Raw genomic sequence first — 20,547 nt, forward strand, 5'->3', positions numbered from 1 at the left:
TTTTCCACAGTTAGTTGGCAAGATTGCATAGCTTGATTTAAAGACTCTAAGCCCATCTCCTGGACTGTAGGAGTGCCAGGTGCCTCTGAAGTGTGCACGCGCTCCTCGGTCTGACAGATGCAACTGCAGAGCAGCAGGAGCGGACTTGGCCAGCAAGGGACCACCATCGTGATAAAGTGGGGCCAGGCCTTGGGTCTGAGACTGGGATTTACAGGCTGTTTTCCCAGGTAATAGTTGCTGGGCACCATCCTGTGAACCAGAGGTTGGCAAACTCTGGCCTGCCATCTCGGGGGGGGGGGTTGTTGTGTGTGTGTGTGTGTGTGTGTGTGTGTGTCCCCCCTATGGGCTCAGAATGGTTTTTCTTTTTTAAAATAGTGAAAAAATGGAAAGGAGGCTATTTTGTGGCATGGGTAAGAGATACGAAATTCAAGTTTATGTTTGTAGACAGTTTTATTGGCATGCCCACGTCTGTTTTATGTGCTGTCTATGGCTGCTTTTGCGATGGGAAAATGCGCCCGGGATTGTGGTACGTATCTCTGGGCCTCTACGGGAAATTGCCACCACTCCTGCGCTGATCTCTTGGCCAGTGTGGCCTCGCAGGCCTCACCAGCAGAGCAACAGCCTGGAGTCACAGAACCTTTGATTTTAACTGCTGTGCAGCACGGCCTCCACAGGAAAAATGTTCTGTCTTGTTTTCCTTTAAGATCGTATGTTACCAGTTATGTGCTAGCGTACACTAAGCTAATGGGGCATTCTGTACACAAGAATAGATAGGTTTTCTAAATTCTTCCAAATTAAATTCCCTTAGAAATCTCACTGTGATACTTGAAATTGGAATGTCCATGTATCAATACTAGAAGTACCTTGGAAGGAGAATTCCTTTGTGGAAGTTGTGCTGAGGAGGGTCTAAAAATAACCTCTTTGAGGGCAAGGAGTTGTTTGTTCTTTGGTTTAATTTTAAATCCTCTTGTAGGACAGCAGTATGTGAAAGGTACCAGAACGTGAGCACTGTGGCTCCAGTCACTAACGAGGCGTTTAGGTCCCCTCGGGGCGTTCGCAGAGCGTCTCGTTACTGTGTCAAGTGTCCGTGTATGTTTGCTCTGACGGCCGGCAGCCCCCACCTCCTTGCCAAGGCAGCAGGCACTTGGGTGGCACCTCTGTCTGAATTTGCCCATGTGCTGTCACGGAGGCAGGGGTCTGCCTCCAGTTCTGTTCCCGTGAAGTTGCTCCACGCTGGTAGCTTACCTGGTAACGCCCTCCTGCCGTGCTGCCGCCTCTGTCGCGCCCTCAGCTTGTCGGGAGCCTGCAGTCTGGGCACGGCTCCGCTGACACGTGGCAGGGAAGGACATTCGGAGTTGTTGCAACTTGTGGGAGGCATGGCCCAGCACCCTGCAGGCCCAGGACACCTCAGCCAGGTGAGGCCTGGCATGGGGCTGGTGCACGGCAGAGCTATGGGGGCGCTGCATGGCCTTGGGCGCCTCTGCCTGTGTCTTTCTGCAAATTGCCGAGGGGTGATTCCTGTTTCCTCCACTGAGCTCTCCTTAGTTTCTTCCTCTCTCTGCTAGGCTCATTCCATCAACTTCCAGAAAAACAAAAGTTTTTCTTTACAACAGTGGGTAGTGAACCAGGGAGAGGGCCCAGCACCTTACTGCCTCCTGTCCCCCCAGGCCTCTTCGAGGAACACTGCACTTCTAAGGTCACCTCCCCCCCCCATGAGGGCCTGGCTTGGGGGGTGCTGCCAGAAGGGGGCTGCAGGGTTCCAGCTGCCACCCGATGGAGGATGTGCTCCTTGCTGCCAGCTAGGCCCTGTGTGCCTACTCTCCTAGTGCACACGCCACTGCATTTTAAAACAAATGTACATATATCATGAAGTAGAGTGCAGAATTTATATCACTTTTCCCCCGTTACCACTAAATACTTCAGTACATATGTTTTGAGAACACAGACATATTTTTATATAAGTACAGTTCAGCTATTAAAATCAGTAAGTTGAACACTGATAGCCGTCTACTTTCTCCACGTTTCTTTGGTTGTCCCCATACTGTCTTTACAGCTGTTCCTCCCTGTCTGGATCAAGTCAGTCCGGGAACAAATGTTACATCTAGAGGTCAGGTCTGTTCTTTTTTAATCAGAAACAGCCTGCCTTTGTTGTTCTTTCCCTTGACATTTTAAGGAGTGCAGGCTGGTTGTCCTGGAGAATGACCCTTCTTTGGGTCTGTCTGGGCTTTCTCAGGGATAGATATAGATTTTGTGTTTGGGCAGGATACCGCACAAGTATTGCATCCTGGGCCTTCTCTGGTGAGTGTTTCTGATGCTCTCTGTGCCACTTGCAGGGTCTGGCCTAAACGCCATCTCCCGGGTCCCTCAGCAGCACCAGCTCCTGTCTCCCTGCAGGAATGGAAGCTCCCCGTGAACACCTGTCCTCAGGGCCACCTGTGCGTCCCTCAGGATACGTGTCCCACCTGCCCTGGGATGTGCCCTCCAGTAATCAGTTACTGAGTTCCTCTTGGGTGTTGTTTCGGGAACACAAAGATTAGGAGGTCACTTCTTGATGAATTCCTACTCTTGGTGAATTTATGGTTATTGTCCAGTTTTACAGCCCATACCTAGAGCAGGGGGACAGAGAGCCAGGTGAGGCTCTGGGTGGAGGTGGGGCCACAGTGGTGGTTTGTGGGGCACCCCTCCCTGCTGTTCTGCCTCCCCTCCCTCTCATCCCCTCCACTTTGCTCTGTGGCCCAGACTTGAGTCTTCATGCAGAGACTCCCCAGTTCATGGCACCTTTAGTGTCCCTGGGGTTTTCACAATGCCCCAGGCTAAAGTAAATACCTAAAAGTTTCCTTTATTGAGTCCTTCAGTTCAGTTAAGTCGCTCAGTTGTGTCCAGCTCTTTACGAACGCATGAACTCTTGCGGTACACCAGGCTTCCCTGTCCATCATCAACTCCCAGAGTTTGCTCAAACTCATGTTCATCAAGTTGGAGATGCCACCCAACCATCTCATCCTCTGTTGTCCCCTTCTCTTCTGGCTTTCCATCTTTCCCAGCATCAGGGTCTTTTCCAGTGAGTCAGTTCTTTGCATCAGGTGACCAGAGTAACAGAGCTTCAACTTCAGCATCAGTCCTTCCAATGAACATTCAGGACTGATTTCCTTTAGGATTGATTGATTTGACCTCCTTGCAGTCCAGGGGACTCTCAAAAGTTCTCCAACACCACAGTTCAAAAGTTCCAGTTCTTCGGTGCTCAGCTTTCTTTATAGTCCAACACTCATCCATACATGACCACTGGAAAAACCATAGCTTTGTATGGACCTTTGTTAGTAAAGGAACGACTCTGCTTTTTAATATGCTGTCTAGGTTGGTCATAGCTTTTCTTCCAAGGAGCAAGCATCCTTTAATTTCATGGCTGCAGTCCCCATCTGCAGTGATTTTGGAGCCCAAGAAAATAAAGTCTGCCACCCTTCAATTGTTTCCCCATCTATTTGCCATGAAGTGAGGGGACCGGATGCCATGATCTTAGTTTTTTGAATGTTGAGTTTTAAGCCAGCTTTTTCACTCTGCTCTTTCACTTTTATCAAGAACCTCTTTAGTTCCTCTTCACTTTCTGCCATAAGGGTAGTGTCATCTGCATATCTGAGATTATTGATATTTCTCCCAGAAGTCTTAATTCCAGTTTGTGCTTCATCCAGCCCAGCGTTTCCCATGATGTACTCTGCTTGTAAGTTAAATAAGCAGGGTGACAATATACAGCTTTGATGTACTCCTTTCCCAGTTTGGAACTAGTCAGTTGTTCCATGTCCGGTTCTAACTGTTACTTCTTGACCTGCATACAGGTTTCACAGCAGGAAAGTAAGGTGGTCTGGTATTCCCATCTCTTTAAAAATTTTCCACAGTTTGCTGTGGTCCACATAGTCAGAGGCTTTGGCATAGTCAGTGAAGCAGAAGTAGATGCTTTTCTGGAGTTCTCTTGCTTTGTCAGTGATCCAGCAGATGTTGGTAATTTGATCTCTGCCTCCTATGCCTTTTCTGTATCCAGCTTGAACATCTGGAAGTTCTTGGTTCATGTACGTTCTCGGTTCATGTACTGTTGAGGCCTAGCTTGGAGAATTTTGAGCATTACTTTGCTAGCAGGTGAGAAGAGTGCAATTGTGCGGTAGTTTGAAGATTCTTTGGCATTGCTTTTCTTTGGGATTGGAATGAAAACTGACCTTGTCCAGTCCAGTGGCCACTTCTGAGTTTTCCACATTTGCTGGCATATTGAGTACAGCACTTGCACAGCATCATCATTTAGGATTTGAAGTAGCTCAGTTAGAATTCCGTCACCTCCACCAGCTTTGTTTGTGGTAATGCTTCCTAAGGCCCACTTGATTTCACCCTCCAGGATGTCCAGCTGTAGGTGACCACATCATTGTGGTTATCCATTTCATTAAGGTCTTTTTTGTGTGGTTCTTTGTATTCTTTCCAGTTTTTCTTAATATTTTCTGCTTCTGTTAGTTCCATACCATTTCTGTCATTTATTGAGCCTGTCTTTGCATGAAATATTCCCTTGGTATCTCTAATTTTTTGAAGGAGATCTCTAGTCTTTCCCATTCTATTGTTTTCATCTATTTCTTTGCATTGAGACCTTAGGTCCAACATAAGTATTTATGTCTTAAGAACTTATAGCCCTTTGAGGGGATTTCACTGGTGGTCCAGTGGCTAAGATTTCATGATCTCAATATGGGGGGCCCAGGTTCAATCCCTGATCAGGGAATTAGATCCCACATGCTGAAACTAAGACCAAGCACAGTCAAATAAATAAATAAATTAAAAAAAAAAAGAACTTATAGCCCTTTGAGAATGTAATACCCATAAATTGGACGAGACTTTTTTTTATTTTATTCTTAACCATAAAGCAAGCTGAGTGCTGAAGAATTGACGCTTTTGAATTGTGATGCTAGAGAAGACTCTTTAGGGTCCCTTGGACTGCAAGGAGATCAGATCAGTCAATCCTAAAGGAAATAACCTTGAATATTCCCTGGAAGGACTGATGCTGAAGCTCCAATACTTTGGCCACCTGACGCGAAGAGCTGACTCGCTGGGAAAGGTTGAAGGCAGCAGAAGGGGCAACAGAGGATGAGATGGTTGGATGGCATCACTGACTCAGTGGACATGAGTTTAGGCAAACTCCAGATGGTGAAGGACAGGGAAGCTTGGTGTGCTGCAGTCCATGGGGTTGCAAAGAGACACGACTTAGCAGATGAACAGCAACTACAAACCATTGTTGTTAGCCAATGGGCAGTATAGCTTCTCACACTCAGAATCTGCCAGGACACGGCTGTCTTTGTTTCCTGGTCCTCCTGGATTCTTGGGCAGTGCTATTTTCTCCAAGCAACCGCGGAAACCCAGCTTTGTAAGGATGTGACGTCATCAGAAAGGCTGTAGCGCCACCTGCTGTTGGATATGTGAACCGTCTCGAGCTAGCCGCTTCCATGGTGTCTGTCTCCTGTCATGTTTCTCTGTGCTTGTCTCAACTTCAAACTGTCTTACAACCTGGGAGTTTGCGGCATCTTTCCATGCAGTTTAAGTACTGCGGTTTTAATAGCTCACAGTCTGCTTGAACTAATCCCTGCAGCTTTGGTACTTGGAGGCTTCCAGGAGAAGGGGCTTATCCCCTGGAGGAGCCAGGTGAATGTGGAAGGCAGGACCTTTTCCTCTCCAGGAATCAAATTTCAGTCATTCTAGGCTGTCTTTCCCCAGAGGGGAAGTTGAAAGACCTGTAGGAAAACTAGTGGTGTCAAATATAAAGAGGTTTTACCGACATTTATAATGTGTGTTTTATGGGAAAAATGAAATTTATCATATAAGGAACTTAAAAATGAACCTTCGGTAGCCTGCAATTTTTCTTGACAGTTGTGACAAATGAACTGAAAATATAAATGATTTATCAAGATAACAGTGTCTGTCTTTGTTAGATGCCCTGATTCTGGCCATGACCCTTTCTCCTGTTCTTGACATGTAATTGGTAAGACAGCAGGGACAGCCATGGTGCTTTAAAGAAAAATATTAAAGAGATTCTGCAGATTTTTTTTTTCTTTTAGGGCTGCATGTGTTGACTGTAAGTTTTTGAGAACCAAATTATTACTTGCTGTATATATTTGGGTTTATGTATGATACGTTATGACTCCTCTTTGCCAACTAGTTAAATGGTACCAGAGAGAAGAGATACAGCTTATGTAACTTGCAGGGAGAAATGTGTTACTGTATTAAAGACACTAGTCTTTTTTGTTCAACCTGTGTTCTCCTCTAGGCAAACTTTATCTCCCATCTCAGGGGCAGCTGTCCCCTCCTGGGCCACAGACAGACACAGCTGACACTGGTGGGTGGTTGGGGTGTGAAGTTACAGTCAGCTTTGGACCATGCACAAGTTAAGAGAGAGGGTGAAAGATAGGGAAAGTGCACCCGGACAAACTTTAGAAGGGTCACCAGGAGCCAGTCACTAGGCGCTGGATCCTGTGTCTCGAGTCTAGTGCCACACCCTGAGCCGGTTGTGCTTCTTGTCCTGGGACCTGTCGGATCCCTCCATTTCCCATGGGAATTTCCCTCTTCTTGGCAAACAAAAGAGCCTTGACTAGACCAGTTAAACCTTGTAGTGGATTGAGGGTAAGGGAAGTCGAGTCATTTTTTCGTATCTAGAATTAACCATTTCCTAAAAGATGTAGTTCTTAATAATGTCAGAGTTCTTTTTTCCTTTATGTTTTTTCCCCCCCGTTGACAAATAGCACAGGTAATTGGACAATGTATTTATTTATCCAGTGATAATATATGTAGTAGATAATATTAAGTAGATAGTATAAGTAGATGGTATATCTACTTCATGGCAAATAGATGGGGAAACAATGGAAACAGTAAGAGCCTTTATTTTGGGGGGGCTCCAAAATCACTGTAGATGGTGACTGCAGCCATGAAATTAAAAGACGCTTGCTCCTTGGAAGAAAAGTTATAACCAACCTAGTCAGCATATTAAAAAGCAGAGACATCACTTTGCCAACAAAGGTCCATCTGGTCAAAGCTATGGTTTTTCCAGTATTCAAGTATGGATGTGAGAGTTGAACTATATATAAAGAAAGCTGAGCGCCGAAGAATTGATGCTTTTGAACTGTGGTGTTGGAGAAGGCTCTTGAGAGTCCTTTGGACTGCAAGGAGATGCAACCAGTCCATCCTGAATAATCATTGGAAGGACTGACACTAAAGCTGAAACTCCAATACTTTGGCCACCTGATGCGAAGAACTGACTCACTGGAAAAGATCCTGATGCTGGGAAAGATTGAAAGCAGGAGAAGGGGACTACAGAGGATGAGATGGTTGGATGGCGTCACTGATTTGATGGACATGAGTTTGAGCAAGCTCCGGGAGTTGGTGATGGACAGGGAAGCCTGGCATGCTGCAGTCCATGGGGTCACAAAGAGTCAGACACAGCTGAGCGACTGAACTGATAATATATGAAAATACGAAATGATTAAAAGTCAGAATATACTGTTCATGTAACCCGGTTTTCTTGAACGTCTTCATTGTGTCATTGTTTTCCAGGACACATCCCTCAAAAGGCTCAACAGTATGTGAATCTTTTCCCTTTCTTTCTGAATTAATGTAATTTTTCTTTCTTTGAAATATAACTTTATTTTATTTTTGACTGTCCTGGGTCTTTGTTGCTGTGCAGTCTTCTCTAGCTCCGGGGAGTGGGGCCCCCTCTTGGTTGCAGTGTGCAGGCTTCTCATTGCAGGGGCTTCTTGTGGAGCAGGGGCTCTAGGGTGCGCGGGTTTCAGTAGTTGCGGCTCCCGGGCTCCAGAGCACAGGCTCAGTAGTTGTGGTGTACAGGCTTAGTTGCTCTGCATCATGTGGGATCTTCCCAGATCAGGGATCGAACCCATGTCCCCTCATTGGCAAGAGGATTCTTTACCACCAGGGAAGCCCCAGTGTTATTTTTGGCTGTAAAAGAAAAATAACTGTCAGAATTTACATTCTTGATCACACCGTGTTTCACCAAACTTTTAATTACTACATTAGTATGACTGGGAGGAGGAAATACTGTGCACTAAAGAAAAGAGTGAACAAATGTTAAAGAAATATTTGGGAGGCCCCTTGATGCCAGACTCTTTGGCACCAAGAGTAGGGTGAAGAGTCTGGTGACTCCGCCCCTGGGCCAGGCTACGCGTGTGCAGACACTTCTCCTCTCAGGTCTCTGAAATTATGTGTCCTCACTTAACTCTTGTAGGTCAGGAGCTCACAGCATCCAGTTATGTGCAAAGATCTGCCCTCGCCCTTCTGTCATGGCCAGGGAAATGCCAGCTTCTCTCCAAGGAGTGCTTTCCTTACCCTGGACTTAAGCACAGTGGCTGAGTGTTGATTACTCCTGTGAGGGGAGGGGAGTTATTTATGTCATTTACTTGTTAATCATTCGTAATAAATGAATAACTTGGATGGAACTTTGATTTTTATAGCTTGGTTTTCTTATATTCAGTAAGCTTCTTGGTGAATTCTTACGACTAATGATTCTTTAATCAAAGAGTTCTATCTTGAGTGTTTGCTTGCTTAAAGTTTAATTAGGAAGGAAAGTCTGGGACCAAAATGATATGTGTATGGTGTGTATAGATCCTTCTTGAAACAGATTTTTGATGCCTGTTTCTTTGCTGTGTTTCCACTTCTTTTCTGTGATCCCCTTCTCCCTCCCCACTCTTTCCCCCCTTTTTTTGATGACTGAACTTTTTTGTATCAACAAGGTTGCATTTAAGAGAGGGATAGCAATTGGAGTACATTCAGGAGTGGGGAAAACAAAGTTACTGTGTCTATCCCTGTCTGTGTCCAGCAGGGTTTAGTTTATGCAGGTGAGAGCCTTGAGTGCTGGAGCAGGTTGGTGTGTGGACCCCTTGCTTCAGTGCTTGGCAGCAGGCAGAGCTGTGTTGAGTGCGTGAATGAAGGCTCATAGACCATTCATTGCCAGAGGTTCTGTAAACAGTTTACAGCTTCCGTCCTGCTTCAGTGCTGCTGGACAGTGTGGCTGTATGTTTTCAAACTGGAAGTACAGGCTCAGCTAGGGGTTCCTCTGGGCTCGGTCCTGCTCCCTCAGTAAAACAAGCCGCACAACTCTGGTTGGTTCCCAGTCACGTGACGGTTGTGTTTGCCGTGCACTGCAAGTGTGCACTAAGTGTGCAATAGCGTGCTCTCTAAATAACTGTGCAGACCTGAAATGAGAAACACTTCACTGCTAAAGAGTGCTGACCATTGAGCCTTCAGTGAGTCAAATTAGTAACAGCAGGGATCACTGATAACCATGACAAATACAGTAATAATTAAGAGATTTGAAATATTTCAAGAATTCCAAAATGTGACACAGAGACACAAAGTGAGCAAATGCTGTTGGGCAGATGGCACCAATGGACTTGCTCAACATGGGCAGGCCTGCCACAACCCTTCATTTGTAAGAAAACGCAGCATCTCCAAGCGCAGTCAAGCAGTCTGCCTGTAAGTGCTCCTGCCTCAGTCTGGCCTGAACTGGCGCCGGCAAGGGGCTGGGTTTGCAGAATGCAATTCTGACAGCGACCATGTGATCCATACAGACGTCGGCTGAGCTGCACAGTGCAGAGCACTGCCGGCTTCTGGGCCGCCTGAAGGCGCAGAGTCTGTCCTTGCCCCCTTCCAGGCCCCCTTGTAAGTCACAGTGGCTTCAGAGACACTTCAGCTCATAGTGCTTTCCATGTTTGTAGGAAATATGCTCATGTCTTCAGCCTGGAAGTTTTGGAAGCAGGTTCCTATTCTTGAATGTGGGGGAATATCTTTTTAAAATTTGTCTCTAACTCTTCAAGGGAAGAACACATTCATGTTTCTCAGATTTCTTTGTGAAGGACTAATGGTCAGGATCATGGTTCAGATCTGGCAGAGAGACCCAAGTTCACCGGAGTGTTTGTGTCCATGTATTTGGCCATACTCAGACTCACTGAATCTGAGTCCTGGCGAAGGTGCCCGGATGTGTGGTGGGTACAAGCACCTTGAATGGTACAAGCCCTTTCAGCTTTCTTCCATAGGAGTCAGATGTCAGAGCTCTCCCTTAGAGAGTTAAATCAGGTGATGATGAATAAGATGGTTGGAGAGGAAAAGAGATGGCTGGGGAGTGAGTTAATAGTAGGCTCCATGAAGACTGTGAGCTGGAAGGAGGCCAGCAGTGGGAGTGAGTCAAGGGTAGGAGAAAGGGAGATCGGTGGGATTGGGTGGCAGCTTGGGGCAGGGTTTTCTGTGCTGAAGAGGGTGGGGAATGGACTGTCAGGGGGTTTGGAAAGGCAAGCCTGTGATTGTGATGGGATTGAGCCTGAGAGTGCAGGATCTGGGGTGCAGTCAGGAAAGGGCGCAGCAGGGAGGAGGGGCAGCAGGAGAGCAGGGTCCCCTCATCTGGTGTTCAGGGAGCAGGAGGTGACTGGCATGCCGGGTGTTGCTCATACAAGTCAAGTAAGGGAACCAAGGTCTGCGGTTGCCATTACCCAGGTGGGAGGCATGGGTTATGTGATTGGAGGCTAAGACAGGTGGGAATTTCAGAGACATTTTTGGCGAAGCCATAAAATGAGGAAAGAGGTCATGGCCTGACTTGCCAGCACTTTATAAGTCTGGAATGCAGAAGCCCTGGGACAGGACAGGAACCGTGGGGAGTGTGCCCCTCCCATGTGTCCGTGTTGCTGCTCTTTTTGCCGCTTAGTCCAAGCCGTGGTGGGTGGGTTGTCACAGGCCTCAGGTTCATGTCCCACTCGCTGCCTCTATTTCCACAGCATCAGGGAACACAGTTTGGTCTGACGTTAGCCGGAGGGTACTTGTCCTTGGTGTGGTCAGCTCTGACTGGGGTGAGGGGGAGCCTGGGACAGTCCTGAGACCAGGTTTTGGAAGAGGAGCAGTTGGGGCAGCTCTTAGGAACTTGGTTTGTAAGCTGACAGGCCCCTTCCCTCCAGAGCAGCCATGAAGGCTTGGTACCATCCAAGGTACTGCCTCTTGGGGTCAGCGCGACAGTGGTCTGAGAACTGGACGAGCCAGGTGGCTGGGGAGCGTGGTGGTCAGGGGGATGTGATCAGCTCTGTCTCGAGGTCGAGTGTTGTTTCCTGGCAGAGGGGAAGAGAGGGCAAGGACATTCTGAGCAGAGGAACACATTTAATTTCTATCTGATTTTCTTTTAAAAATTGCACACAGACTTGTTTTTAAATGACAGTAAGTATTGCGTCAGGGTAAGCCCCTGGGCTCAAATCCAGTTGCCCAGTGTCACACCAGCTCTGACCCTTGGTCTTAGTGCAGCTTTGAGCCCAGTTACTGACCTTCCTCTGCCTTAGGTATCTTTTCTGTAATTTTGTAGAATTGAAATGCGAAAGGAAGGATGATAGCAGTACGCACTCGTTGCATTGCTGAGGAGTTAATCGGATGGCTATAAAGTACTTAGCAACATAGCATTGGGTGCATAATAGTTATTTGATAAATTTTATGGTTGATTAACCTTTTGATCTATATCTTTTTCGCAGACATACATTAGAAATCTAGTTTGGGGGCGTAGACTCTATATCGGTTTAGTTGTCCATAACATAAAGGGTACACTGCAGATGTGGTGCTTAGAGTGGTTCCTGAGACCCACATGCATGCCTGGGGGTCAGCGCTTCCGGATGTCACTATGACAGAGCACATTCACCCCCGAACCTGAGGCCAGAAGAGGATGGAGGAGAAGATTGTGTCTCATCTGGATCTCCTAAGTTCCAGTTGTGACATCTTTCTCATTTTTTCCACTTTTGGGGGAAAATGTCCTCTAGTCTCTTCCTGGACTTTGAGTGTATGATTTTTGCTTGGAGTTAGTTCAAGACAGCACTGTTTTCTCCCAGTTTCCAGTGTTGCTGTTGGGAAGTAAGATGCTGCCGACTCTTGATCCTGTGTAGCACCAGTTTGCTCCATGTGGAAACTTTGAGGGTCCTGCCTCTGGTGTTCTGAAATACGATGTATTTTGATAGCAGTATCTTTTCATTCATTGTGCTTGGCCCATGGTGCGTCTTTTCCGCCTGGAGATTGAGATAGTTCCAGGAGGAAATGATCAATGCCAGGAAGAGGTGGTGGTATAGTTGTGCTCCAAGCATATTGCTGTTTTTATTCATTTTTCCTCACTGATGTATCCCTGGCTATATATTTCCATAGCTCGTCCTCCAAGAATGTGTTAAATGCTCAGTAGTTAACTGCTGTGCTTGTTGGTAAAGTTACTCTTTTATTGCAAACATTTGAGCTGTTCTCCTAGGCAGACCTAAATTGGGAGAAAGTTGGAGCTCTGCAGGTCATATTGGACAGGTTACCACCCTTCTGCAAAAAATAAGTACTTTTCCTCATAACTTTTCCCCAAAGAGATTTATTGTCACATGTGGAAACCACAGTGAAGTGTGACTTTTTTTTTGAGGCTTTTAATGAACGCAAGAAAATAAAGGATAATTTAAAAACTAGCTGAACATGGTTAGAAGTTTTTTATTCGGCAGCTGGAGTTAGCCAGATCTGTTTCTGGTTGGAGCATCACAGGCATTCCTGGGCGCCCCTTGCACCTTCACACGGAGCTGGCTCACCCCAGACTCTGACGGTGGGAATGGCAGCCCAGCACGTTCTTTCATTTTCACACTGCTCAGGAATGATGGTGTGGACATGAGACTCCTGACACGTCACGGTAACACCTCACCGCGACGTGTGGCTGGTAGTGTTCTACAGGCTGGCCGGACTCGAAAAGGACCCAGCGGTTGGAGCCGTCGGGGGCTTTACAGTGAAGTTAAACTAGCAACCAGTAACAGAACACTGTCTGGAAAGTCCCCAAATATTTGTAAATTCAGCAAAGATTACATCATAAGGGAAACTTGAAAATATTTTAATTTGAATGAAAGCGAAAACAAAGCATACCAGCATTTGTGGAGCATAGTGAAAGCAGTGCTTATAGGGAAGTATAAAGAATTAAATGCTGACTACAGAAAACAGTGGTCTTACCGGTCTAAACTTCTACTGCAAGAAGAAATTTAGAAGAGCAGATCGATTTCAAACAAGCAGAAAAGAGGACAATAATGAAAAGAGCAGAATTATGTGGAAGTGAACGTAGAAACACAGTAGAGAAAGTCAGTGAAACTGAAAATTGGTTCTTTGAAAAATTCAAATTGATAAACCTCTAGCCAGCCTGAGAAAAATAGCACTTAAAACACGAGAAAATGACGAAAAATTAATGAAATATGAAAGACTATAAGTATTAATTCATCTTTTTAAAAATGTACACTCTTAAAATGCCATTGATTGAGCCGTTAAATCATGAACGTATTATTGTGCCAAGCTTTCCAGCTGCTACAGAAGCTCTTTCTTAACTATATTGGTCAGTGAAAAAATTTTTTTCTTTTTAATTTTTAAAAATAGTTATAAAATGTTATTTTCTGACTTTATCTTCAAGTAATCTCATCTTTTATTTGATCAGTGCAAGGGTGTGTTTTTAAATCTATGGTTTGGTTGGCCGTAGTATTTCCCTCCCCCAGCTTTTTTTTTTTTAATGTTATTTTTATTCATTTATTCTTGGCTGTGTTGGGTCTTTGTTGCTGTGCGGGCTTTCTGCAGTGGCAGGTGGACTGTCCAGTCGCAGTGCTCGGGCTTCTCATCGCAGTGGCTTCTCTTGCTGCATAGCATGGGCTCCAGGGCGCAGGCTTCGGTAGTTGTGGTACACGGGCTTAGTTACCCTGAGGCGTGTGGGATCATCCTGGACCAGGGATTGAACTTGCATTGGCAGGTGAAATCTTGACCACTGAGCCACTGAATTTTTTTTATTTGTTTAACAGTTGAAGGAGAGTTTTTATTTTTGCATCCTGCTAAATATTGGGGAGAGAGTTTAAGCTGATCACTTGAGCACTCTGTGTGTTAGTTGTGCAGTCATGTCTGAACTTTGCAACCCCAGGGACTATAGCCCTCCAGGTTCCTCTGTCCATGGGATTTTCCAATCAAGAGTACTGTGGGTAGCCATTTTCTCCTCCAGGGGATCTTACCAACCTAGGGATCGAACCCGGGTCTGTTGCTTTGCAGGCAGGTTCTTTACCATCTGGGCCACCAGGGAAGCCCGTGAATAATTCAAATACATGTTGATTAAATCCCTTGCTTGAAGTTTTTCTATAATAAATATCGATTGTATCACACACCTAGTTTTGCATAACTTTTGACGCTAAATGGAGCAGTGAACATTCTGTACTTGCACCAAGATTTAGTAACTTGTAACATTTTCTTGGAGAACGTGATGGCACCCCTCTCCAGTACTCTTGCCTGGAAACTCCCATGGATGGAGGAGCCTGGTAGGCTGCAGTCCATGGGGTCGTGAAGAATCGGACACGACTAAGTGACTTCACTTTCAGTTTTTACTTTCATGCCTTGGAGAAGGAAATGGCAACCCACTCCAGTGTTCTTGCCTGGAGAATCCCAGGGATGGGGGAGCCTGGTGGGCTGCCGTCTATGGGGTCACACAGAGTCAGACACGACTGAAGTGACTTAGCAGTAGCAGCAGCAGCGTTTTCTTTGTGTGCTTTTTGGTGAACCATTTGATTGTTGTAGGTGTCATGATACTTTATCTCGACAACTTCAGCCTGTCCCAAGAACAAGGATGTTCTTTTACAGTTATCCCAAAATCTGAACATGGATTCAGTGATGCCAAATCCAGTCCACATTTAAATTTCCTCAGTTTTCTTCAGAATGTCTTCATGCCCTTTTTTAAATTCAGGGTTTAACCAAGTTCAAGTGTTGGACACTTCATTGTCATGTCTCCTGAGGGCTGCTACATCTTGTAGTCTCCTGTAAAAAGCTTTACCTCTTGTGTCTTATCTATTATTTGAGTATTATTGTGTATGGGTGTTCTTTTTTTTTTTCCAGTAAGATATATTCTGTTATAGTTATTATTCCTTTTTACCCTCAGACTTATTCCTAAATTTGGCTAGGGGACCTTCTTCACATTATCATTTCCCACTCTTCAGAACAGTTTTGCGTTAGAGAATTAATCAGAACTGAGAAGTTTGCTTTGTCTCGTACAAGTGCCCAGTCCTTTTTGCAGAACTGTAAGGACTGGATTGTTCTGGGTTTTAGAAAGATGAAGGGGTGTGTGTGTCATATTCTCAGTGCCACCAGTAGGACTTGGACACCTCAGAGTTTGTGACAGTGCATGACTGTTCACATAGGGCAGCTAAGGGCTCCTCAGTGCCCTCATGTCTGTTCTGGCCAGGTGTGGGTACTCAGAGCCGCAGAGAAGAAACCAGGCACCTGTGTGCTCTTGCTGTCTTGGGGTTGTGTTGGATGTAGGAGGAGTCATTCCCAGGACCTTTCCTTGATCTGAAAGTTCAATGTCATCAGTAAAGGAATTCTCTAAATGTGTCTCTGTAGAGGGTTTGGGTTTTAGATTTTGAAAAATACTGAAAAAAACAATAATCAAACAATTACTAGTATTTGGTACTTAAAATCTCATGATGTACTAGAATATGTACAAAGAAGTTCGTCACAGATATTTAATATTGCTAAATTAACAACTACACTGAATCAAAACATCGGCTTAGTTGATCTTATCAAGACTGTTTAACTGCCTAATCTTTGACACAATAATAATAATTCCATCTTCGAAAATCTGCTCTGAGGATATTAGCCTAGTACACTTTGGCAGTCGAGCACCTTGACTAAGGGAACCAGGTGTCTGTGGCCCTGAGAACGGCTGAGTCCCCAGCCCTTCGCTTTTGTGCAGTGGCCTCTCTGCTCCGGGCCGTTAGTCTAGTTGTGTTGGTCCTGTGCCCCGTGGGATAGTTTCTCACGCTTGCTTCTCTGCATGTAGCAGGACCCAGGTAGGCGGCACACATGGGTTTTGTTGCCTGTGTTTTCAGTGTCTGGCACACTGTCTCACATTACAGGCATGGAAATTTATTTGTTGAGCGAATGGATGTTCAAGGGATTTGACTTCCAAAACCAGAGCTGGGAGGGGTGTGGTGTGCAGCTGTCTGTCCCTGCGAGGGAGTGGTCTGGAAACTTTGTGCTGCACAGGTTTACATAAGTGGCCCGTCCACAGAGGACCAGAGGGAGGGACACAGGGCTCACACCCCTCTTCCTGGAGGCTCGCTGCTGGTCAGCGGAAGACTGTCTAAAAGCAGTGTCAGGGTTGGCGAGGCATTGTTTATTTGGGGTATTAAAAATGTTTGGTTTGTTTGTAAAATTGACTTTACAGTTGTGTGTTTACATTGGTAAATCTATGATTTGAATTTTATTTTACATACTTTAAATTTGACTAAAAGTTGATCTTTAAATGTTGGAGCCTTTTTCTTGAAGTTTATGTTTGTATTTTCCTCCAACTTCTCTTTCTAACTGGATTGCTTTCTAAAAAGATTAAAGAAGAAATACTCAGCATGTGCTCATGTCACCCCTTACCGCCCCTCTGCAGCCGCACCCCCCCCCCCCCCGGTGGGCTTAACTGTAGTGTCCACACACCCCCCTGCTGCCCAGGGGCCACACTTCCTTCTGACTGTGCTGTGTGCTCCGCCCTCCCCTGTGAGCCTGTCAGCCAGGCTCGGTGGAGCGCTCTTAGGTGCTGGGCTCTTAGGGTTTCAAGGTGTGGCTCACCCACCACTGTGCCTTTTGCCTCTGGTCAGTGTGGTAGCTTTGAAAAATGTAGACTTTGGTTTTTTAAATCCCTGTTTGTCTGATTCCCTGTAAAAGTGGTGCTTCTGGTTTAGGATCATGTAGTCATTTATGGATGTGAGAGTTGGACTATAAAGAAGGCTGAATGCCGAAGAATTGATGCTTTTGAACTGTGGTGTTGGAGAAGGCTCTTCAGAGTCCCTTAGACTGCAAGGCGATCCAACCAGTCCATCCTAAAGGAGATCAGTCCTGAATATTCATTGAAAGGACTGATGCTGAAACTCCAATACTTTGGCCACCTGATGCGAAGAACTGACTTACTGGAAAAGATCCTGATGCTGGAAAAGATTGAAGGCAGGAGGAGAAGGGGACGACAGAGGAGAAGGGGACGACAGAGGATGAGATGGTTGGATGGCATCACCGACTGAATGGACTTGAGTTTGAGTAGGCTCCAGGAGTTGGTGATGGACAGGGAAGCCTGGCATGCTACAATCCGTGGGGTCACAAAGAGTTGGACACGACTGAGTGAACTGAACTGAACTGAATATATGCTGCTGTCTGAGACTGTGGTCTTGTTCCCTCTACTGGGTTCTATGGGCTGGGCAGTCAGAAGAAGACCCACACTTGGGTCTTGTATTCAGCCAGAAATGAGTCTGGGCAGCACTCCCTGTGAATCTCGGGCAGTGGGGTGGGAATGGGAAGGGTTCAGAGGTGCTCTCGGCACCCTCTGTAGCTAGAGGGTTAATGTTCTGGCTCCCACAGGATAGGCAACTTGAACTTTGTTTCATTCTTTGGGCACAAGACAGTCTAGGCCTTTGAATTAGATCAAACTGTGATACATTTTTTTGACTATTCTATACTTTTGTCTTCCTGTCTCTTGATGTGAAAAATCCCTGAGAGGACTTGCATTTGGAGATCCAGCTGAGGGCAGCAGTCACCCTGAAGGAGTGGCTGTCACCTGGGACCAGTATTGCTCTTCCCGTGGAACAACTAGTGGGGTCTGGAGATTGGGGGTTGTCACAGCTGCGGAAGGGGTACCAGGGCCAGCCAGCTGCTGAATACCTCCCAGGAGGTGGGGCAGCCCCCACCACAGAGAACAAGCCAGTCTCAAAAGTCAGTTGTGCCAAGATTGCGTTCCCCTGTTTTAAATTTGATGTCTGGGTGAAGCCTTCGGTGCCCACTCCTCAGAGCTCCACTCAGTAGGTTTGTGAGGGTGAGCCATAGTCTACCCTGTCTCCCTCTTATTCCATACCTGCTGGTTTGGGTTTTTTTTTCTTTTCCCTCTCTCTGATCTTTTTGCCTCCAAGGCATGTGGGGCCTTTGTTCCCTCACCAGGGATCAAAACCCCTGCCTCCTGTAGTGGCAGTGCAGCCTCCATCACTGGGCCACCAGGGAAGTCCCTGCTTTTGTTTTTCCATGCACCTTTAACAGCGCTTTTTCCTCCTCCCATCCAAGGTAAAATTCGTAAAACAAAACCATTTTGAAGTGGACAGTCAGTGGCATTTTAGTAATTCACAGAGCTGTGCAGCCACTGCGTCTCCCTAATTTCAGAACACCTTCATCTCCCCAGGAGGAGCCTGTGTTCTTGTTATTGTGCAGAGTCCCTGCAACCCCTGCCTTCTGTCTTCGTGGGTTTGCCTGTTCTGGGTGTTTCACATAAACAGAATCATACAGTGTGTGACCTTTTGTGTCTGGCTTCTTGACATAGCGTAATGCTTTCAAGGTGTTGTCCATGTATCAGCACTTGATTCTGTTCTCTGGATGAACAAGGTTCCGTTGTGTGGCTGGTCCTCATTTGTTTATCTGTTCATCTGCTGATATTTGGGCTGCTGCTACCTTTGGCAGTTGTGACTAGTGCTGCTGTGAACATTTACGTGTGGGGACTGAGTACCTATTTTCAGTTCTTTCAGGTATATAACTACAAGTAGAATTGCTGGGTCGTGTGGTGGGTCTGTGATTAACTTTTTGAGGAATCCCCACACTGTTTCTTCCATACTTAACTTTTATTGCTGGATAAGTAGTATGTGCTTGCTTATAACATATGCAGCATAATTCAACAGTAAAACTGTTTTGTTAAATAAATGCCTTAGAATTCACAGTTCAGCTGGGGGACATTTCAGCTTGTTGATGCCTGTCCCAGTGCCCAGATTAGATGCATGTATGGGAGTTTGTAAACATAATAGTGAATTGATCACTAGACAGGAGATAACCTGCGAAACATCCCAAAGTGGCCCTTCTAGATAGTGTCATTTAGAGAGATTACCAGAGCATTTTAAAATGTATTGAAACTTAGTTTCTGGGAAAGAACAAGCACGTATTTCCAAAGAAATCTAGAATGAAATTTATTTTTGTACTGGCTGCAGTATGATGAAAGGCAGGTCTGGAGACTTATTGCCATGTCTTGTGCTCTGGCGTCCTGGACAGGAGGTCTGTTTTGGACGGTACCGAGGCAGCTGGAGTGGGCTGGAGGGGTGGGCAGGGTGTCTGTCCAGGTGGATTTGCCTGCACTGAGGGGACAGTCACATAAGATCTTCTGGGGGAGGTTAATCTTAGAAGTGTCTTAAATTACAGTGATTTTTCTGTTTTTGTTGTTGCTGTAATTTTTCTGGTAACACCCCTTCCCCCTGATTCTTTTCAGTTTAATTCAACGTATTTTCCCTGAGGCATTTTTAAGGTTTTGTTTGTTTGTTTGTTTTTTAAGAAATTGAGATCATCTGTCTTTTCCACAGTGAAGAACTTAACGCTGTTAATACAAAGTACTGTTCAGTGATTTGGGGGAAAGAAATGGTGACAGGGAAGGGGCGGATTCATGGCTTCTTAAAGTGTATGGAATATTGTGCCTCACAACCTTAATCAATGCAAATACAGCCTTTTCTCTGTTGCAGAGAATTTTACATGTTTGGGAGAACAGACCAGCAGCACTTCTGAATTAAGGTAATTTTTATATAATTTGATTTTATCAGTTTTTAGAGTAGAATCTTTACATTTCTTCAGGGTTTTTTCTTTTTAAGAACCTGGTTTTTGTTATAGTTTTGCCCATCTCTTTTTTTAAACCAGTGTTGGTTTTTCAGAATAGACTGATCCAGAGAAAGATGTTTTCTTCCAGAGCTCCCTCCATTGTTCATCATAGAGGGGTGAGATTCTGGAGTTGATGGTCCACATTCTGGACAAGAGCAGTATTTCTCCAACTTTTTCCAGGAGAAAGTGGGAGAGCCCCTTTGTAATCAAGTCTTAGTTGGAGTACCAGCTGATGATCTAGATTGAAGGTGAAGCCATGAAATCCAGAAAAAACTCCAGTACGTTTGTATGAGGTGGGAGAGATAAAGCAAAAGTGTCCCAGTTGTTCGGGATAACTAGGCGAAGGCATCCAGTTCTTTATGTTTTTCTTCAAACTCTTTGCAAGTTGAAATAATTTAAAATTAGAAAGCAAAACTAAATTGAATGAGTTAGGTGCTCGGACAATTGGGTATCCATATATAAAAGGTGAAGTTGACACCACAGTCAGGAATTAACACAAGATGAATCATAGAACTTAACGTAAAGCCTAATACTAGAAAACCTCTCCACGAAAACATAGAAAGTCATTGAGACTTCAGGTTAGGCAAGGATTTCTTTTTCTTTTTTTGGCCACCATGCAACTTGTGGGATCTTGGTTCCCCAGCCAGGGATCAGGGAATTCTGAGGCAAGGATTTCTTAGTGACATCAAAGACACAGTCCATTAAAAAGAGCATTTTTAAATTGGACTTGTCGACAAATTTAAAAATGCCTGCTCCTTCTAAGACACTGAAGAGAATGAAAAGACAGGCCACAGAAAATATTAACAGATCACATGTCTTCTGGGTAACTTGTGTCCAGAATAAGTAAAGCACTCTTAAAATTCAGTGTTAAGAAAACAACCCAGT

At 45.3% G+C, this 20,547-nt stretch overlaps 1 protein-coding gene across 3 annotated transcripts in view; it reads left to right on the forward strand.

The window, feature by feature from the left end:
* The window catches only part of GNB1 (G protein subunit beta 1), an 85,028-nt gene that overhangs the window by 25,397 nt on the left and 39,084 nt on the right, over window positions 1-20,547 (forward strand). Inside the window, exon 2 of one of the 3 annotated variants that reach the window (XM_055582493.1) lies at window positions 19,530-19,578. The exons of the other annotated variants lie outside the window; for them this stretch is intronic. The gene's annotated coding sequence lies outside the window, so the exon portion shown is untranslated. The remainder of the gene's footprint in view (window positions 1-19,529; window positions 19,579-20,547) is intronic. 3 annotated transcript variants of the gene reach the window in all.

The sequence above is a fragment of the Bubalus kerabau genome, chromosome 5, assembly GCF_029407905.1.
Source record: "Bubalus kerabau isolate K-KA32 ecotype Philippines breed swamp buffalo chromosome 5, PCC_UOA_SB_1v2, whole genome shotgun sequence".
NCBI lineage: Eukaryota > Metazoa > Chordata > Mammalia > Artiodactyla > Bovidae > Bubalus > Bubalus kerabau.